Source organism: Callorhinchus milii, unplaced genomic scaffold, assembly GCF_018977255.1.
Source record: "Callorhinchus milii isolate IMCB2004 unplaced genomic scaffold, IMCB_Cmil_1.0 Scaffold5, whole genome shotgun sequence".
In the NCBI taxonomy this organism is placed as follows: domain Eukaryota; kingdom Metazoa; phylum Chordata; class Chondrichthyes; order Chimaeriformes; family Callorhinchidae; genus Callorhinchus; species Callorhinchus milii.
In genome coordinates, this window is record NW_024704746.1 from 56,925,412 (window position 1) to 56,934,793 (window position 9,382).

Sequence of the window (9,382 nt, forward strand, 5' to 3'; positions counted from 1 at the left end):
AAAAACCGAAGGGAATAAGGGATATGGGGATAGGGCGTATAAATAGAATTAGGTTAGAAGATCGGCCATGTTCTTATTAAATGGCGGGGCAGGCTAGAGGAGCCGAATGGTCAACTCCTGCTCCTATTTCTTAAGTTCTTATGTTCTTATGCACACAGCGATATATATATAATATATAAATAGTATGACATCACTGTTTTTGAAAAGAATCATCTGCATCTGTAGTACTCAGAGAGTAACCAGACAAGAGGATAAAACTAAATTGTGTAAAGATGAAATAACATATAATCATGAACATTGAATCAATAAGACTAACTACACTTGACAATACATAAACTTCATTATAAGACTACTGAAACTCATTTCTGTAACCTAATGATATAACATCAGAGAAATGTTTAAACATTTGCATTTCAATCTGCCTTTTGCTGCAAAATGATCAGTGTTAAATGTAAAATGTCTGTTTATTTCAAAAGGTTTTCAACCTTTGAAAGTGTCATTAGAAAATATAGTCCATGGTTTAAGTGACCTTAACATTCAGTAATGGCTGTGGGTTCTTTTTGTCAGATTAGTCAGATCTATGGTGAATAGAAATTGTCGGGTGTGGGTTTCATATGCAACAGAAGTTGATGTCAGGTTTGACAGATTAAAGGTTACTATAACGTTTTATAATGTAATTACATCTGATAACTGATAAAATACTTTATTGTCTCAGAATTTTGAAGAGATTGAGCTATTTTTGAATCTACGCCTACTCTCTTCATTGCAAATGTCACAAGGCAATATTTCCAGTTGTAGACCAAAGCAGAGATAGGCAAAGTAATAATTAGTTAAATGCTAACAAAGGCTACGTGTGGTTCCGTGAATCAAAATTAATTTTGTGTAACAAAAATGTGAGATCTGAACAGATGTGAGGAGACAATTAGAACATCTGGTGAATGCTTAATAACAGTACATGGAAAGCTATAAATAAGAAACTTAATAATAATAGTAATCTTTAATAATTCTTACATTTGGTATAGCGCCTTTAATGTCAAGAGAATGTGCCAAGCGAAAGCATTTCACAAGATATAATGTAAAGCGCAGTGACTATTTTTGTGGGCAGATGCGGCAGCCAATTTTCTGCACAGCAATGTTCCACAAACAGCCATGAAGTGAATGGGGGATTATTGGACAGAACACCAGGAGAAACTCCCTTCTTGTTTCAAGTAGTGCCATGAGATCTTTAACATTCAGAACAGGTGGAAAATAATTCATAAAATGAGAAAACGTCTATTCAGCATGTGACGCCCTCTCCTTCCACTGGCTGCACACCACTAATTTTTACCCCGTGTCTGGAAGAAAGTTAGGTTAATTTACCACTAATAACATGAGTTTTAACCTTCTTTAAATGCCTTACACTTGGATCTGAGGAGAGTGTGTGAGTCCAGAGTGTGAGTCCATTACTTAATAAATGGAAACCATACATATGTGGATCTCTCTTTCTTTTGGTTTAGAGACTCTTAACATATTTTTTTTTAAATTGCCTTAAAAATCTCCCATGTATCCACATTTTAATGTCTACAGATGTTTTGGTCTGGCAGTTAGCACTCTCAGCTTTGAGTCTGAACTGACCTGTCCAAATGCTTGTACTAATCTTGTATTGAACCTAAATTAGGAAAGCTACCTGTATAACAGCAATTATTTTCTTAAATCGATTTCAATTGATTTCACCTATTGGTTTGTATTCACAATTGTTCCAAAAATGTTATATTAACAATTTACTACAGTGACCCCGAGCTGGGGAGAGGGAGGAAGTGACCATAGGTACGGTCAAAGAAGAAGTTCTTTAGGCGTGATCTGAAAAAGTGGAAGGAGGGAGCAAGATGGAGGGATTGAGGGAGAAAGTTCCAAAGTTTCGGGGCATAGTGGCTGAAAGTGTGGCGGCTGATGATGGATCGGGGGGATGAGTGACAGGCAGGAGGCTGGAGCCAGCTGAGCGGAGGTGGTTGAGTGGGGTGTAAGCAGGTCGGAGAGGTAGGGAGGTGCCAGAGCATGAAGGACACGAATGTTAAGATCTTGAAGTCGATCAGTTCGGTGATAGGGAGGCAATAGAGCCGGGTAAGGATTGAGAGCAGGTAAGTATACGGGCTGCAGAGTTCTGGATTAGTTGGATTTTGTGAGTAGTGAAGCTGGGGGGACCGGTGAGGAGGGGATTGAAATAATCGAGACGAGAAGTGATGAAAGCGTGGATGAGAGTCTCAGCTGCATTGGTTAATGCTTTTCGTGTCGGAAGTTCAGTTAAAGAGATGTGACTTTTTTTTCGCAGGTGACGTTCAATGTTCAAGTGTGCGATCGTCAGGTTTTTAATTTTATTCTTGTCGTTATTCTTTCTCTCTCTCTCTCTTGTTCCTATTTGTCCAGAAAACAGTTGTTAATAATATTTCGTTATTTCGACATTGAAAAAATCCACTTTCTTTCCCCTATTTTCCCTCCTGCCTCCCTCCCTCCCCAATCCCAAACCCCATAATTTTTTTTACACACGCATGAAGATAAACAAAAATTACATGTTATTTTGGTCCTTTTTGTTTTGTTACCAGCCCCTTGAAACGTCCTCTCGATGTGAAAGGCTCTATATAAACATAATTTGTTGTTATTGTTGTTATTACAGATCATTTGTAAAGACACAAATATATGTACTTCAAACGTAATAACAAGCGCAGACTTCAAAGGTGTGACTGTGACGGCAGGTCATATCTGAGGTGATAACTGCATTTATCTTCAACAAACCACTCTCATCAGTGACTTGTGAGAGGTGAAAAGAACACCGGCAATGTCATTGGCATCGGAGATGTGGGAATAATTTGTCCACTAACAAAAGGATAGAATATATGGTTAATGATGGATGGTAAGCATTGACAAAGGTTAAAAATTATAAAGGGCAAAAACAGCCATTCTGGAGTAAAGTTTGTCACATTTCATAACAGATTTAGTAATATAATAAAAAATGTTGCAAAATGGTCCAAGCACTGTGTGCTTTTAGTTTCACTTGTTTTACTAGATGTCGGCATATGTCCATATGATAGCTACTTTTTGCTGAATTTTGACTCCCAGAACAATTTTTAAAAAAAATAGTAAGCCATCAAAATACATACTATATTGCTTTATTTGAGTATTTTTTGCCAGCAATTGTAGGGCAAAAATGATATCATAAGTAAATGTGATTACAATGAATTGTGTCAGATGATTAATTTAAATAGACGTTTGGCAACAACAGAACCTTATTTACAAGGGATGCTCAACGGATCCTCTCTGTTGTAACCCTTAATAAATTCCAGTTATAAGGGGACTAAGAATTTCTTTCGATTAATGTAATCATTGTGTTTGTCCCTTACATATAAATTACCGCACATTCATCATGTATCCTGTGTCTCAAAAAATAGCCACGGGAACTATGAAGTGGTGAGCAAAAAAACAGTATCTTTCGTGTTGCTTGGATTAGTCTCTCTTTTAAACATTGGAAAATAAATGAGTTTTGCATTAGTCATTTAGCATTTTTGCTGTAGTGAAGAAACACTGGCATTATTAATCATCGTGCAAGAATTCCACCGGAATGCTCATCCATTCCGAATCTATTTGTTGAGTTATTTATTTTAACCTTTAGCTGGTTTTCTATAGCAATATCTGATGAAATATGGGTTGTGTGCAGCATCCAGATGGCATGTTCCTGACTCTTAGCTGGATCGACATTGAGTAGAGGCAAGATGCCTGGCTGACTGGACAGAGAGAAAATCAGCAGGGATTCCCCATCAGGTCATATAACAACACCCTGAGCTGCTGGTGATAGTGCATTGTTGGCAGAAACCGAGAAGATATCCTTAAAGGAACTATTATCCACAGAAAAGCGATCTGCCAATCAGCTAACAACTGGGTTTCTATTTACTGCTAGGTAAACAGAGACGTGTGGAGTAAGGCAACTTGTCCAATGTTTCGCCCTGCCGGGAATCGAAGCCAGGTCCTCTCAGTTGCGAGGCGAATGCTTTAACCACTAAACCACAGGACTCCACATATACTATGCAACTGACAGTTGCATATAGATTCATACTCCCAATCCACAGCTAAGCAATTTGGAAGTCTTAGCTGTGCTGTGAGAATGAGGCACAAAGGAAAGATAAGCTTGTACTATAATATTAATCATAATCCTTATATTTGGTATAGCACCTTTCACATCGGTGGATATCTCAAAGGATATACTGTAATATGGAGTGACTGTGTATTTTATGGGCAAATTGTCATTGACAAATCGTGACAATGAAAAGATTGAAGAGAGAATAAAATATTTAATTCCAAGTTGGAATCATGAGTTTTGAAGGATCCAAGCAAAGAAAGAGTAAAAGTTATGGTGCTATTTTAGTAAGAGTAAAAAAAATCTGTTGTATGTGTTGAATAAGTCTCCCAGCTAATTGCGCAGGGTTAGATGGAAATAATGTGAAAGAGGTTCAAAGTTCTCTGTGTGGATTTCTACTTCGTCTCAGTTAGTGACTTGTGTAATGAATTTTGTCAGGTCTCAGCTGGCAACTGGTGTCCTTGGGTGAGCACTGCCTTCTTTTCTGTCACAGAATCTCATACTTGTGCCTGCTGTTTGCTGACCTGGGGGCATCGTTAAATATTAGAAGCTGATGGAAAGGCGCCCTGGGCTTGCTCTCCCAGCTGGGAGGAGAAATGGAATGAAGATGAAAAACTATGGAGGGCAGAAGGTCATGACCTCTAATAACCATGCATCTTAATTCACCTTCTTCGAAAGTTGCATAACTTCCATGACATTTTTCGCCAGCTAGATAGAGGCATCCTTCCAAGAGGAGACTGATCCTTACATGTCAGGTATAGTGCCTTTCATGTCAAAAGGCTGCTCCAAAGCGCTTCACAGGATATACTGTAAAGTGCAGTGAGTGTGTGTTTCATGGGCAGATGGAAGAGAAAGACAAAGAGGAGACTTATTCAACACAAACAAACACATTTAATTTTAATTGTTGCTTGGATAACGTAATCTGCTGCCTTTTCTTAAATGCGGAAAAGCTTTGAATGAATATAAAGCAGATGTGCAGCTATAAAATGTTCCTGGAAATATCTTCTCTAAACAGTGTAAGGGAAATAAACTGGGTTGTCGGGATTTAGCCTAATGAGGCTGTTTACCGCTGGCGATGATTATTTGGAAGAGATGGAGCTTGACCTGATTTATAGAAAACTCTACAAGGTAGGTCACCTTTCCTTAAGGCACATCAGTTACTGCAAAAGTAATGTTCATTGCATGGAGTAAAATATGAGAAATGTAATGGAGCAGACTATTTCATTAAAGGCAATATCACGGAATGAAAGTATGTAGACAGTCTATTATGCCATTTTTGTGATCAAAGAATGTTATGCATGTTATGAGCCGGTTACGTTTGCTGAACTGACAATATTTCTAAAGGCAAAAACAAACACATTCATTTGAATATAACTCAGCACCCAGCAGGAGCTTTGCTAAAACCTGATCGAAGTCATGCTATTTCTGGTTTCTCTACATAATGATTCTGTGAAAAAAAGAGCTAAGCACTTTAATGACTGAAATGACAATTTTAATGACAAAGCCTTTTCAAGGCCAAAACCGAAAAAACTGCACAGGCTAAAATCATAAGACCATAAGAAAGCATGAAGTGAAAAAAGGCATTTGTCCCATTAAAACATTTTGTAATTTACTTAGGACGTTTGTTTAATCTGGCAGAATAACTGGCCTTTTTGATATCTTGATTTTCGTGAAGCTCTACACTGAATAATAACAAATAATAATCTTTACATTTGCCTTTCAAGTCTGGTGAAGTGCTTCACAGGAAACACTGTAAAGAGAAGTGCCTGTGTGCAAGCGCAGTAAAGCGTGGGCAAGCGCAGCAGCCAATTTGCACGCAGCAATGTCCTACCTACAGCCGTTAATGAATACACAATTAGCAGAAATATGGGATGAAGGAACAATGTTTTAGGGTGATTATTGGGCTACACAGTAACCCATCAACAGGAGCAACACGACTAGCTTTATTCTACATGAATGGTGCTTTAAAATGCAAGTTGTTGATGTTGATACGTTGAAATTCTCAATAGTAGACTCTTAAACCATGGTAATTCAGTGTGTGTCAAATAATAATAATCCTTACATTTGATATAGTGCCTTATCACGACTTTGAGACTTCTCAAAGCACTTCACAGGATATACTGTAAAGTGGAGTGACTATATATTTTGTGGGAGAAACACGGCACACAGTTGTGTCCCACAAACAGTCGTGGATCAAGTGACCAAATTATTTTTTTTTTTGAAGGAATTATTACCTCCCACCCAGAAAAGCAATCTGCCAATCGACTAACAACAGGGCTCCTACTTATTGCTAGATAAACAGAGATGTGTGTGTGGAGTAAGGAACCTCGCCCAATGTTTTGCCCTGTCCCGCCTGGGAATCGAACCCAGGTCCTCTCACTTGTAAAGCGAGTGCTCTAACCACTGAGCTACAGGACTCCACAATGATCTTACCTCACCTAATGTGTGTGAGGATACCTGACAGAGGTGGGAGGGGTGGGTAGCTGGCTGGCTGTGCTCTCCTTTCTGCACTCTCAGGGCTGACCTCTCTTGATCACCTTCCCCCCCCCCTCCCCTGGCTCGGTCCCGGGATCCGTTACTGTGAAGCGCTCTGAGACGCCGTCTGGCATGGAAGGCGCTATATAAATCCAAGTTATTGTTGTTGTTGATCACTTGCTGATCAGGCTGTGGCTCTCTCTCTCTCTAACATAAGTCCCACTCACTCGTTCTCACTCTCATTCTCTTGCTCTCACGCTAGCAAATGCACCCATTTTCTTGTTTTTTTGTTGCGTATGAGTTACAGAAGGGAGGAGGGGATGAGGGGAAGTCAAAGACCAGACTGATAACAAAAAACTAAATTATTTGCCTTCCTACTGCTGAATTAGAGCTCAGAGTTGGTGTACGGCAATACTGTGGCAAGGCAACAACAACTTACACTTAAATAAGCGCCCTTCACCTGGGATAGTGATTATATTGATGAGGGTCACAATGGATTGTTCTGGTACTGTTCCTGGCAGAATGCTAATGGTAGAAACCCTGAAAACAATCACCCATTTGCCTACAATGGTATATGACTGTACTAATATATCATAATATCTTGAAATTTGTGTGAAGAAGTCACTTTGACCCATTTGATCTAATGCTTCCAGAATAGCAACTATCTTCCCCCTATTGTATCAAGCTGTTTCTTTAATAAATATGTGTCCCATAAACAGAGACTGCAAAAAATAGCATGCGTTTGCCTTCACAGAAAACCTTTAATTGAAGTGAATTGCTTAAATAGAGGTCTCCTGTTGCACTCAAGTAGATAGAGTATTAGAGTATGCATTCTTTGCCATTAGTTATGTATTAGGTCAATATTAGGACTGCATCCCTTAATCACTAATCTATTAGTGGAAGGCTCCACATCATTATCATTGAACCACTTTACACCAAATAATAGCAATGTTATTAAAATAATTTGTAAAGGAGCAACAACGCCTTCAATTTGGTATATATAAATTTGTGGAGTCCTGTAGCTCAGTGGTTAGAGCACTCGTTTTGCAAGTGAGAGACCTGAGTTCAACTCCAGGCAGAGCGAAACCTTGGGCAAGTTTCCTTACTCCACACACCTAGTAATAATCCCTCCAAAAAACAAAACAATAATAAATTGGTCATTTTCAATCCACGACTGTTTGTGGGAAATTGCTATGTGCAATTGGCTGCCGCGTTCGTCCACAAATATACAGTCAATTCACTTTACAGTGTGTTCTGTGAAGCGCTTTGGGACGTCCTCCCGACGTGAAAAGCGCTATATCAAATGCAAGGATTATTATTTTTATTATAAAACATTGACAATTCAGAACGGTCTGTCAAACTGCTATGCTAACACTTGCTGAATGAATAGAAGATTTTTGAAGTGTACTTTATTCCATTTTTTTATGAATTCGAGCATGCTCACTCTCCCATACACTTACCTTGAAATTCATACAGTCAATGACAACATGTCTTTACCAGACAGATCTCTACTAGATCATGAAGAACATTGACTTCCTTATAAGAAATATGTAAATGCTCACTGTGCCCATACAGTGGCTGGGTTGCTCCAGAGTAATTTGTTAACTTGTCTACAAAGTATCTAAAAACTGAGTGGGGGAAAACATTTGAGTTCAATTAGCTTTAATGCTGCCTGACAAGCTGCGTGTTCCCAGTGGCTTCTATTTTTATTTCAGCCTAGCTGTACCCATTGCAGCTTCGCTTGCAACCAAAGGATCTTGGGATCACTCAGTGGGAGGACTCAGCACTTTAAAAATGTAATTTTGTTGTGGTTGCCGCAGCTTAGCTTCGTCTGTGTTCTTTATTTTGTTCCCGCCGCTTGGATATGTGCGTGCTCTGTGACGCAGGATGCCACAACGCCACAGTCAGTTGGCGCGGCCACCAAATGTAACTGCAGTGCATGTGTACATACATACGGAGGTGCTCTGTGAAGCACAAAGCCACAGCACCACTTTGACTTGGCTGCTACCAGGTATAACTACACAAAACTGTAAAAATGCAAAACTGAAAATAACTCATAAACAATAGGAGATACCTGAAAACAAATATGCTCATGTCACTCCCAGTACAAAACCTTTCCGATGAGGTATAAATCATTTCTCTACATCAATCAGTTATTGAGATCCATCTTGAAGCGCAGACATACATTGTCGCTTTATTAGATTTCCAGTATTTGCAGTATTTTGCCTTCAGCTTTATTGCTACTTTACTTCAGGACTTTACAAAGTAATGATGACTAGAATCAGTGGCCTAGAATCAAAATCACACACTGTATTGGCAGAGATTGGAGGTACTACCAGGGTTCAAACTCAGGAAAACAAACAATATGACTTTTCAACTTTTCTTTAAACTGATCTTTGGTGCTGTGAAATGAGCCAGCAGCCAGTACAGACCTTGATAGACTTAAAGCAGCAAAGTATTCATTGTATGCAGGTACAATGTACAGTGCAAGCGAAAGGTTACTTAGACTTCAGAACATTTTCAATGAAGGCATCTCTTGCTATTAAACAGAGGAGTATGTTGGCACTTGTCTCAGGCAGTTTGACATATTTAATTGAACACACACAGAAACATATTACCATCATTTTACTTAGTTACGTGAGTTGCTGTCTCCATCCTTTTACATACATAAATTCCTTTTATATTGGTGGCCTGTATCTTGGGTGCTACAATTTTGTCAAAAGATAAACATAACTCAAACAACTGAAGACACAATAGAGGGTCCTGTGGATTCTACATTCCCAAATTTAAATTCAAATGCTT

At 38.9% G+C, this 9,382-nt stretch overlaps 1 non-coding gene across 1 annotated transcript; it reads right to left on the minus strand.

The window, feature by feature from the left end:
- Window positions 1-6,449: 6,449 nt before the first annotated feature.
- On the minus strand, window positions 6,450-6,523 carry trnav-uac. The gene has a single exon. It is a non-coding gene; the product is annotated as a tRNA-Val (tRNA).
- Between the last annotated feature and the right edge of the window lie 2,859 nt (window positions 6,524-9,382).